Below are 12,687 nucleotides of genomic sequence, written 5' to 3'. Positions count from 1 at the left end.
CTGAAAGCCACCAATACACGTGCAGTGAGGAAAGGGTGATAAGAACCGTTATCTAAGGCAGAGACAGGCGGATTTCTGAGTTCAAGACCAGCCTGGTCTACAGTGAGTTCCAGGACAGCCAGGGCTATACAGAGAAACCCTGTCTCGAAAAAACAAAAACAAAAACAACAAAAAAAAAGATTCATTATCTAATTACAACCAAGCTGTAATTATTATATGGTTTTCAGGTGGTATCATTCATTGTGGAGTTTCTATTCTCAACCATGAACACTGTGCTCTGTTTGGCACCACGTATATTTAAAAATTAGAATGATACAGAGATTACCATGGCCCTTGCCAAAGGAGGACACACAAATTCATAAAACATTCCATATTTAAAAATAATTTTCTAGGAAGTAAGCATCAACATGAGTAATGATGAAGGCAAACAGTGATTTCAAGAATACTTCTTTATTGATGGTCGCATCTCTTTACAATGAGGGGGGTCAGGTCACATTGGAATTTGCTGTTTAGAAGTAGGTGAGCTCATCATTCTTTGTTTTGTTAGTCTGATAACCAATGAGTTCCAAATCATTTTCACTGGAAATACCTCTGAGGACGTTTATGTGGAGGTAACAACCACACCCTACATCCATCTGAAAGACATAAAAGAAGAAAAAGGAAAGGAAGGAAGGAAGGAAGGAAGGAAGGAAGGAAGGAAGGAAGGAAGGAAGGAAAGAAGGAGGAAGGAAGGAAGATTATTCTCATGGAACTCCATGATATGACAGATCTTCTTTCTTATCAAGACGATGTGCCAAGCTCTAATGAAACAACACTTCTGGCCAAGGCAGCACCCATGAACTAAACTTCCATCCAAGCTTATGTTAGGAGAAAGAGCAGCTAAGAGTATGGCAGAAAACATTTCCTAGATGTATTTTTTTTATACTTTTTAGAAAAAGATTCTATCAATTTATTCATATAAATGTTTTGCCTGTTTGTATTTAAGCACATAATGTGCATGAAATGCCTGAAGACATCAGAAGAGACTGTTAAATCCCCTTAAAACAGACTCAGATAGTTGTGAGCTGCCATGTGGGTGCTGTGACCCAAACCTAGGTCCTCTGCAAGAACAGCCAGTGCTCCTACCCACTAACCCATTTCTCCATCTGGATTTAATTTACTGTACTTTTCATTAAAATCTTGGCACAGATTACATTCCAGAGTTACATTTTATTTTCATGATGCTTGGAAAGGGGCAGAGAGCAGTCTTTGTTTTTGGTGATTGTTTTCTGAGTTCTAAGTTAGGGGAAAAATTGGCATATAGTTTGATAAAGGAAAAGAAACTCAGATTGGCTGTAGAAAATATGGACTGTATGGCCCCCATATCTCTGCTGTGTTGTAACCTGCTTTGTGGGTGCCCACCAGGCTGCCTCCTTTGTAAAGTAAAAAGGAAGAAGCTTAGGCTCCATCAGGGTAACACTCCCATAGTTTGGGGGAATGAACCTGGGACCGAGACCATCCAGATAAGAACTGCTGGTTTTTCCTTTATCTGAACAATAAATGTTTTGTGTTCTAGAGTAGATATTGTGTTCTGATATCCCTTCCTACATTAATCTTCAAATGCTAATAACCAACATTGACCATTGCATATGTCACTCTGATGAGCATCACACAAAAAGTGTGTGCACATGATGCACTAACATGTGCCTCTCTCTCTCTCTCTCTCTCTCTCTCTCTCTCTCTCTCTCTCTCTCTCTCTCTTGCTCACTCGCTCGCTCGAGCGCACGCACGTGTGTGTGTGTGTGTGTGTGTGTGTGTGTGTGTGTGTGTGTGTGTGTGTGATGACACTGACTTCCTAACATAGGTCTGAAGAAAGCTTTCTGTATTCACAAGGTAAAACAAGGTGACTATCCTGTCATCCAAAGGATTTGGGTGTCTTCCACTTGCAAGTGTCTTAATTAAAGAACAGTGTAAGAAATCAAGCTATAGTTGGGGCATCAGGAAACAATTGCATCGGTACTTGAGGGAGGTCAACATCTAACCTTAATGAAGTAATTTAGTCCTTGGACGACTTGAACTTTATACTTGACAGCTTCGAATTTTTCATATTTCTCATTTGTTTTCTCTCAAGCTGTGCTCTGATCTTGTGAGGAGAAAGTAGGAGATGATGTTAGGGCTGTGTTGACTCAGTTTACCTGAGTCACAAATCTGGGAACCTCATCCTGCTGAGAGTCCTCAGAGATGCTGATGAGCCTTGGCTGGCTGCTCAAGCCTCTAGCCTCTGATCTCAGAACTTGGAAGACTGAGGAAGGAGAATACCATTCAAGAATGTTATTCAGCTTGGAATATATAGAAAGTTCCAGGCTAGTTGTGGTTTCCTATTAAATCCTGCCTCAAAAATCAAAACACATACACAGACACACACGTGCATACACACACACACACACACACACACACACTAAAAACAGAGCAAAAAATAATATAGCCATGATTTGCAATGAAGTGCTCCAATAGGTATGTCTATATTTGATCAGTAAATACAAAGTATTTGACACATACAAACAACATGTAGTGGAGTTTTTTTTTTTTTCTGGGACTCTTTAGATGATTCTAGGGATACAATAATCTCCTCTGGTCTGACACTGTATGGGGACCCAACAGACCATAATCTTGGAGAAATAGACTGAATTTCCTGACTTAATAAGGGCTTTCTGTATATCTGCACCATGGTGTTCTTGAAGGGGGATGATTGCCATGACTGAGAAAATGCTTCCTAAAAATACAGTTCAGTTTACTGCCTGCTTCTCTGCCTCTCAACACTTAGTGAGAGTTGTCCCCTCAGGCTTTCTCCTGCAAGACAAGACAGATGAATGACATCTGGGAGCTGAGCCACCCCCCTATACCTGTACAGCTGACAGTAATAGGGTTGGCAGCAGTGCCTAATGTACTTTTGGGTCTTAAACCTGTGATCATGAAACAGTGCTTAATTAAGTTTTATTTTATAATATTCCCTAGATATCTTGATTTCCTCTACACTTTTAATTTCCATGTAAAAGAGGCTGTTTCTTTCAACTTTCTCTGTAACATCTACAGGTTGTAGCCCGATGCTTAAATCCTAGGAAAGACTCAAGAAATGCTTCTATGGGCTAGAAAGATGTCTCAGCAGTTAAGAGCACTGACTGCTCTTCTGAAGGTCCTGAGTTCAAATCCCAGCAACCACATGGTGGCTCACAACCACTCGTGATGAGATCTAACGCCCTCTTCTGGTGTGTCTGAAGTCAGCTACAGTGTACTTATGTATAATAAAAAATAAATCTTTAAAAAAAAAAAAAGAAATGCCTCTATGAACTGGTTGTTGGCTATGCATCGCCCATGATGATTCAAGCTTGAGGGCCTGGCTTCCACAGAGAGGGCAAGTTTCCTGCATTCTCTCCCTCTGACACCTACAAAGCTCCCCAGGGTGCTGGGACAGGACAGGTTAGTTTCCAATCTGGGTGACTCTGAAGCATTTTGAGTCTTGGTTTCACCATCTAAACATAGGATGGAATGCATGCTTGCCTGCCTGGATGCTTTGAAGATGAACTGAGAGGTGGGACAGAAATCAAGGCTTTTAAAACAGCAAAGCTCCTTCGAGGGGTGAGGTGACTTCATTAATATGTATTTCTCCTTCTGCATCTCTGAAGCTTGAAGAAAACATTTCTATATAAATTTTATCATTAAAGATGTGATAGACAGAGGTGTCATTAGCAAGTTAAGCCCTTCCAGTAGCTTCCTAACTTAAAATTTATGTGCTCAATGCATGTTTTATGTATGTGTGAAATCCTCATACTGCCAGGCAGTGATAGCACATGCCTTTAATCCCAGCACTTGGGAGGCAGAGGCAGGTGGATTTCTGAGTTCAAGGCCAGCCTGGTCTACAAAGTGAGTTCTAGGACAGCCAGAGCTACACAGAGAAACCCTGTCTCGAAAAAAAAAAAAAAAAGCAAACAAAAAAATGATGGATTTACTTTTAGGCACTGGGGAAACTGAGGCTGAAGTAAAAGAGTGTGGTTTGGCCAATTTTATCCTAGGATGTTAAAATCACTCTGGCTTAACGTTCCACTTTCAGCTGCACCAAAGTTTGAACAAAACCCACATATTTCTTGTTTCTGTGATATCCCACAATCTTACCCAAGTGTCAAACAAAATATGAATCAAATTATGAAGGTTTGATTTGGGATCAAGCTTTTTCCTGAAGTGCATCCACTCCCCTTGTCAGCAATCTCCTGGATTTCTGGGGTGGCAGGTCTGGCCTCCGACAAGCCTCCCTTTACATTTAAGGTGTCTGGATTCATTGCTGGGCAGGGTGCTGAGAAAAAAAATGATCCTGCAAGCACTAAGACTCAGGGTTTTAAAGGTATCTGTAAACTCCTTCTCTAATGTACTATCTCCACAGTATCTAAGGGAATGGGGAAATGAGTGTGGCCTCAGGCAAGTCTTACTGCATCCCTGAGAGGAAATGCTGAGTGGAGTTGGGGGGAAATGAGTTGGGGGAAGTGAAGAAATGGGTGTGCCCAGGACTCAGGTGTGGTGGACATGGTTCCTCCCTGCACTCTCTGTACCAAGAATGTTCCCTGTTGTGTCATAAGAGGATGAGCCTACATAACCTGAGTTTCTAAATATGGTAAACCTCAAAGAGTTCTTCAAACAGAATACTTAATAATGTCAAGGCTGATTGCTTAGGATCCACCCAACTTTATAAAGATAATAAAACTGTCTACAGTGGATTTTTACTTGTACTTTCAGAAATGCTTATCCCCAAACATGAAAAATAACATTACAAACATCTTGATTTCTTCTGCTGCTGTTGATTCTCATGAGGTTATCTTGTTATTTTCTTTTGTTGCATTTTTTGAGTCACAGTTTCTGTGTTTAAAAGCCCCTGGCTGTACTGGTACAAACTCTGTAGATCAGGCTTGTCTCGAAATCACAGAGATCTGCCTTGCTCTGCATCCTAAGTGCTGGGATTAAAGACATGGGCTGCCATGCCTGGTGCTTATCTTTTTTTAGAAGAGCATGTGTATAGCCCAGACTGTCCTAGAGCTCCATACATACCCTAGGCTGTCTGGGAACTCACAATGAACCTTGAATCCTGACTCCTCTGCCTCCACCTGCAGAGTACTGGGATTACAGGAATGGCTTTGAATACCTGATCTTATTGCTTCTGCTTCCCAAGTGGTGAGTTTACAGTCAGTAGGTAACTTATCAGGTAATATCCCAACCATTTAAAAGATATGACTACTCTTTAGAAGAATTGCTGGTGTCAAGAGGGAAGTGTTAGGCATAATAGTGAATAGGGCACAGCAAAGAGACAGAGGCTTGATGCTCACCCATCCTTGCCCACCTGGGTGATTCCACCCCAGAGAAAAGGGGTAGACATGTTCAGTTCTGAGTTACAGAGACATGGATGTCTGTTATTTTATTGTGTTCTTCTGTATTTTAAACAATCTAGAAATCAAGATAAATGTGAAATACATATATCTATATACAGCCAAAATCCTTCTTCCCAGTAAACTGAGACTCTGTCTTTAAACAACATCAGTGGATGGCGGAGAACCTGCTAAATCATCTTTCTTTAGATTATAGAACCCAGTGTCTAGTAATCTTTGCATAACATCAGAATCTTGGGCTTCTTCTTTTAGTCCTGTGCGTCAACTGACACAGCCAGTTTTGTAGATTTCTATGAGTTTGCCTTACAGAAAAGAAATTAGGCATTCTAAAAAGAAATCAAGGGAACTTGGCTTAAGAGGCCACTGTTGAAGGTTCTTAGTGAGGTTCAGAGGTTTTTTATCTACAGTCTTTCTAACTAAATCATATTAAGTTGACAGGATTAAACAACATGATGGTCAACCAGGGTTCTGATAATTGATTTAATTGGAGATAGAATTTTGCCTTTATATAGCACATGCAGTCTTTCCTTGAACTCCTCATGTAGTCCATCTTGATCTTTGTAACCCTTCTGGTTTGAGGCCTGCCTCTCATAACTACACCTCTCTGCCAACCTCCTGCTATTTGCAATGCCTCCAACCTGGTTCCAGTTACATCAGAAGTCCCACCTCCGCAGAGACAAAGAGAAGTCGCTGATTGGGCTGGCATGCTGACGAACTTGTGGGAGGGATTTACCTCACCTATTCTAACTGTTGGTTGGTAACAAACAGGCATTAAATTGAAGATGGCTGAGCGTTCACGACTCCCGTCTAATTTTGTTAAACCATCCACGTGGACAGGTATACCTTTGGCCACCCTGAATCCTCCCTAACTCTCTCTTACTGTTGCTTTTCCTTGAAACTCCATTTCCCAGAATAACCCTGTCTCTTTAATGTTACTGCTGGGCAGTAACAGATCTTGAACTCATGAATCTGTCTCTCAAATTCTAGGATTATATGCATGTGCCTCTGTGCCCAGTGCTAACATCTGCAAACTTTAAATGACTTGTTTTTGTAACTTTCTTTGCTGAGGAGCTGCCAAGAGTGAGCTGGGCTCCCAGGAGTGTTGACATGCCTGAGAGCACAGGTAAGACCCCGACTTCTGCTCTGAGGGTTCAGTCTGAAGCACTCAGGACATCCTTCTGGTTTCCCTCTGCACTGGGAGTTGATCCTGTGCTACAGTTCTCCATACCCAAATACTGCCAGGAGAGAACTGGTCTCCCAGGAGTGCTGAGAAACCTGTGAGCACAGGCAAGATCACCACTTGTGCTCAAATTCCTGGCCCAAGAGGGACCTACCCAGAGCCATCAGGACACAGGAACCAAGGAACAGCCTTTATGTGTCTTGCAGGAGGGACAAGCCACAGTCACAGACAGCAAAACCACATAACACCACAGATAAACAAATAATTAGAGTCAAGGGCAAGAACATAAGCAACAGAAACCAAGGCTACTTGGCATCATCAGAACCCAGTTGTCCCACCACAGTGAGCCCTGGAAACCCCAACACACTGGAAATGAAAGCCTCTGTTTTAAAATCACATTTCATCATGATAATAAAGGGCTTTAAGAAGAACATAAATAACTCCCTTAAAGAAATACAGAATAACACAGGTAAACAGGTAGGAGCTCTTAAAAAGGAAACACAAAAATCCCTTAAAGTGCTACAGGAAAACACAACAAAACAGGTGAAGGAATTGAACAAAACCATCCAGGATCTAAAAATGAAAATAGAAACAATAAAGAAACCACAAAGGGAGACAACCCTGGAGATAGAAAATGTAGGAAAGAGATCAGGAGGCATAAATTCAACCATCACCCACAGAATACAAGAAATAGAAGAGAGAATCTCAGATGAAGAAGGTACCATAGAAAATATTGATACAACAGTCAAAGGAAACGCAAAATGCAAAAAGCTCCTAACCCAAAACATCTAGGATATCCAGGACTCAATGAGAAGATCAAACCTAAGGATAATAGGTATAGAAGAAAGTGAAGAATCCCAACTTAAAGGGCCAGTAAATATCTTCAACAAAATTATAGAAGAAAACTTTCCTAACCTAAAGAAAGAGATGCCCATGAACATACAAGAAACCTACAGAACTCCAAATAGATTGGACCAGAAATAAAATTTTCTTGTCACATAATAGTCAAAACACCAAATGCACAAAACAAAGAAAGAGTATTAAGAGCTGTAAGGGGAAAAGTCAAGTAACATATAAAGGCAGACCTATCAGAAAAACACCAGACTTCTCACCAGAGACTATGAAAGCTAGAAGATCCTGGGCAGATGCTATACAGACCGTAAGAAAATACAAATGCCAGCCCAGGCTACCATACCCAGCAAAACTCTCAATTACCATAGATGGAGAAACCAAGATAGTCCATGACAAAACCAAATTTGCACAATATCTTTCCACAAAACCAGCCCTACAAAGATAATAGATGGAAAACTCCAATACAAAGAGGGAAACTACACCCAAGAAAAAGCAAGAAAGTAATTTTCTTTCAACAAACCCAAAAGAAGATAGCCACACAAACATAATTCACCTCTAACAACAAAAATAACAGGAAGTAACAATCACTTTTCCTTAATATCTCTTAACATCAAAGGACTTGATTCCCCAATAAAAAGACATAGACTAACAGACTGGATACATAAACAGTACCCAGCATTTTGCTGCATACAGGAAACACATCACAGTGTCAAAGACAGACACTATCTCAGAGTAAAGGGCTGGAAAACAATTCTCCAAGCAAATGGTCCCAAGAAACAAGTGGGAGTAGCCATTTTTCTATCAAATAAGATCGACTTTCAACCAAAAGTCATCAAAAAAGATAAGGAAGGACACTTCATACTCATCAAAGGAAAATTTTTCCAAAAAGTACCCTCAATTCTAAACATCTATGCTCCAAATGCAAGGGCACCCACATTCATAAAAGAAACTTTACTAGAGTTCAAAGTACACATTGTACCTCACACAATAATACTGGGAGACTTTAACACCCCACTCTCAACAACAGATAGATCATGGAAACAGAAACTAAACAGAGACACAGTTGAAACTAACAGAAGTTATGGATCAAATGGATTTAACAGATGTTTATAGAACATTTCATCCTAACCTTCTTCTTAGCATCTCATGACACCTTCTCCAAAACTGACCAAATAATTAGTCACAAAACAGGCCTCAACAGATACAAGAAGATTGAACTAATCCCATGCATCCTATCAGATCACCATGGACTAAGGCTGGTATTCAACAGCAACAAAATCATTGGAAAGCCCACATACACATGGTAGCTGAACAACGACCTACTCAATGATAACTTAGTCAAGGAAGAAATAAAGAAAGAAATCAAAGACTTTTTATAATTGAATGAAAAGGAAGGCACAACATACCAAACTTATGGGATTCAATGAAAGCAGTGCTAAGAGGAAAGCTCAGCTCTGAGTGCCTCCAAAAATAAACTGAAGAGAGTATACACTAGCAGCTTAACCTGAAAGCTCTAAAACAAAAGAAGTGAACACACACAAGAGGAATAGATGGCAGGAAGTAATCAGACTCAGGGCTGAAATCAGCCAAGTAGAAACAAAAAGAACTATACAAAGAATCAACAACACCAGAAGCTAGGTCTTTGAGAAAATCAACAACCCTTAGCCAGACTAACCAGAGGGCACAGAGACAATATCCAAAATCAGAGGCATGCACCATGGTTAGCTGACTGCTCTGGCTGGCATATGACTTGCTCTGGGCTCAGGGGTGGAGGAAGCATGGAGTCTGGAGCTTAGGTCCTGGAGGGATGGAACATTGAGAGGTTAATATCTGCCAGGCTTCCTGCCTCCTTCTGCGCCTGCTGCTGCCGCCTCCTGAAATAACTTCCTGGCTTCTCCCTTGCTTACCAAAGAGGTAACAAACATGATCGAGTTCTGGCTCATATCTGCTCCCAGGGCAGTAGTTCCTTGGGAACTACTACTGGTAGTAGTTCCCAAGTTGAACCACAAGGACTGGATTAAGCAGTATAAAACGCTCCCAGAAATGGTAGTACCAAGGTTGAGAGCAATGTTCTTTCAGAGGATCAAAACAGTTAGTTATCTTTGTAACGTCACCTTATTTAGAAAAGCAGTTGATGATTTCAGACACAAAGCCAGAGAAAACAAGTTCATAGTTCATAGTTCAGAAAACCTGTCAGCAAACATGGGAGAAGCTGCATGCAGCAACCACTAAGAACAATAACCTTGCGGTCTCTTCCAAGTTCAACATTCCTGACTTAAAAGTTAGCACATTGGATGTCTTGGTTGGCTTGTCGGATGAACTGGCTAAACTGAGTGTATTAGTAGTAGTTGTGGCCAAGAAAGTGGCTCAGTACATGGCTGATGTGCTGGAAGACAGTAAAGATAAAGTTCAGAAGAATTTGCTGGCCAATGTAGTTGACTTGGTTACTTACATAACAAGGTTCCAGTGGGATATGGCCAAATATCCAATCCAAGCAGTCTCTGAAAAATATTTCTAAAATAATTGCCAAGGGAGTGACTCAGATTGATATTGACCTAAAGTCTCAAGCATCTGCATACAATAACCTGAAAGGGAATCTTCAGAATTTGGAGCGAATAAACGCAGAAAGTTTGCTAACTTGGAGTCTGGTGGAAATCGTGAAGAAAGATGACTTTGTTCTTGATTCAAAGTATCTTGTCACATTACTGGTAGTAGTTCCCAAGTTGAACCACAAGGACTGGATTAAGCAGTATAAAACGCTCCCAGAAATGGTAGTGCCAAGGTTGAGAGCAATGTTCTTTCAGAGGATCAAAACAGTTAGTTATCTTTGTAACGTCACCTTATTTAGAAAAGCAGTTGATGATTTCAGACAAAAAGCCAGAGAAAACAAGTTCATAGTTCATTGAGTGGAGCCGTCCCGCAGCTCCACGGACCTGGGTTCTCTCAGATGGAGATTTAAAAAGACCTGGAAAATAAGAGGAGTCGAGAAACAAAGGAATGGAGGCCAAGTAGCGTTCGTATCAAGGCTTCAATTTACTTAGAAATATTTAGAGCATTTATAGGCAGAGGTAAAAACTGAAACCGAATCTCCAGGTACAAGATATTTGCATTACGTAAACACTGTAGCAGACATTAGACGCCACTAGTAACTCAAAGATCCCAGGCACATAGGCGTGTTCGCTATTCAGCATGACTTCCAGGCAACTCCTCTTTCAAAGGCGAACCATCAGTCTGTAGGGGACCATTGTTTAGCCCTGCACATGGCCGCCTCTAGGCGCAGGCTGTCAGAGTCCCTGGCAGAGCTGAGGCATGGAAAGGCAACAGTTCCTTACTTCCAGTATAATGAGGAGGAGATTAAAGCAGGTAAAGAAGAAATGAACGGGCTGTCTACTGACTAGAAGCAGTTTGGACCACTTGTGCGGTGGCTAAAAGTGAATTTCAGTGAGGCATTTATTGCCTGGATTCCTATAAAAGCATTACGGGTTTTTGTGAAGTCTGTTTTAAGGTTTGGCTTGCCAGTGAACTTCCAAGCAATGGTCCTTCAGCCTAATAAGAAGTCAGTGAAGAAACTAAGAGAAGTGCTGCATGAGTTGTACAAGCATCTAGACAGCAGTGCAGCTGCCATCATTGATGCTCCTATGGATATTCCTGGCCTAAACCTGAGTCAGCAAGAATACTACCCCTATGTGTATTACAAGGCTGATTGCACCTTGCTGGAAATCAAGTAAAAGTGAGCTCCTCCCAGTCGATCCTGTCCTTGTCTCTTTCCACAGCAGGGGACCTCACAGCCCTCTTTCGTTGTTTCAAGGTTTCCATGATTGAGTCCATATGACTTATCCCAGTGCCACCTTTCTCTCACTTAGAAAATAAAACTCTTAACTCTCAGGTTAGTAATCTTAAATTTCCAGTGGATTCTTGCCCAACACATTGGTTCACCACCTGTTGCAGGGAATATTAAAAAATGAACCCATACTACTGCCAACATGGTGTCTGCGGGCTGGCAGGCCAGGCACTGGTGGGCAAAGGTTGGCCTGTTCTCATCTCTTAGAGACTCTCTGTCTCAGAGCTCCAAAATCTCTCCAGCCAGTGAGAGGACAAGATGTAGCTGCTAGTATCTCCCGGTTTAGATGGCAAATCCACCAGGATTCTCCACTGGAGGATTTAGATTTAATATGGCTTACAAGATTAGGATTCTAGTTGTTGTGCCCAGTGATTGAGTTACCCTTGATTCTGAACTGAGTTTGTGTGGTGTTTTCCTTCACATGGCAGCTCAGTGCAAAGCACAGGTTTGCCAGCAGTGCACCACAAAAGGCTGTGGGAGTTTTGAATTATGGGGCTGGCATGGTAACAACCCGCCAGTGGTGAGATTTTGGAGCTCTGAGTCAGAGAATCTCCACTGGATGACAACAGTCTGGCATTTGCCTGCCCGTACATGGCTTGCTAGCCCGATGGCACCATGCTGGCAATAATATGTCATAACATTTTTAGTACTTCCTGCAATGGTATTGGTAGTGGCAGGCAGGTAGATCAATGGAATAGAACTGAACACCCAGAAATGAACCCACACACCTAGGTGCCACAGACTGGGTTGCTGCGGGGACCTCTTGTTCCGCGGGATGAGTAGAGTTCTGGTCAGGTAGGCAAAGAATTCAGCGGGTGACAAACAGAGTCGACACAAGGAAGTGCTGAGTCTGAGTGTAATTCTTAAAAATGGAATCAGACTTTTACAGTCATTACAAAAGAGAAATGAAAACTCTGGCAGCTCAGCGGTCAAGGTACATCTGAGGCCACCTGACACACACTGGGTCTAAAGCAGCCACCTCTTCTGGACAGGGGCTGCAACCCCCTCCCAACCCCACCCCCGGGGCCCAAGCATTCTGGGCCCTGGGGGCTATGGACTGCATGAGGCTCGAAGCTCGAATGCCCAAATCTCGAATCTGAATGTATATTTGCACAAGGTAAAATTCAAGCTTATATAGTATACAGAAAACAGGGCAAATGATAAAAGTCACATAGGCCAAGTGATGGTCACATCAAGGTCAGTAAGATCAGGCATCCTGGTGTGAAGCAGAAGAGCAGTGGTTCCCTTCCCTCTGGGGCTATCTTGGCAGTCCCAAGCTAATCCTCTGGGTCTGTTGGAGGCAAGCACCAGGAAGTCCCAATCTAGCAGTTCCTGAGAATGCCCATAAGTGAGGGAAGCCCTTCAATTACTCTCTGGTATGTAAAACAATTCTGTCTTCTGTGGGA

The 12,687-nt window shown here is 41.9% G+C and overlaps 1 non-coding gene and 2 pseudogenes across 1 annotated transcript; 2 read left to right on the top strand and 1 right to left on the bottom strand.

The window, feature by feature from the left end:
• The first annotated feature begins 272 nt into the window (after positions 1-272).
• Positions 273-378, top strand: LOC116086664. Its single transcript, XR_004117042.1, has one exon. It is a non-coding gene; the product is annotated as a U6 spliceosomal RNA (small nuclear RNA).
• Positions 379-430: 52 nt separating this feature from the next.
• Positions 431-4,316, bottom strand: LOC116086398 (annotated as a pseudogene).
• Positions 4,317-9,363: 5,047 nt separating this feature from the next.
• Positions 9,364-11,168, top strand: LOC116086397 (annotated as a pseudogene).
• Positions 11,169-12,687: the final 1,519 nt, after the last annotated feature.

This window comes from Mastomys coucha, unplaced genomic scaffold, assembly GCF_008632895.1.
Source record: "Mastomys coucha isolate ucsf_1 unplaced genomic scaffold, UCSF_Mcou_1 pScaffold12, whole genome shotgun sequence".
NCBI lineage: Eukaryota > Metazoa > Chordata > Mammalia > Rodentia > Muridae > Mastomys > Mastomys coucha.
The sequence above is the reverse complement of the archived record's forward strand: the minus strand, read 5'-3'. Positions and strand labels throughout refer to the sequence as shown.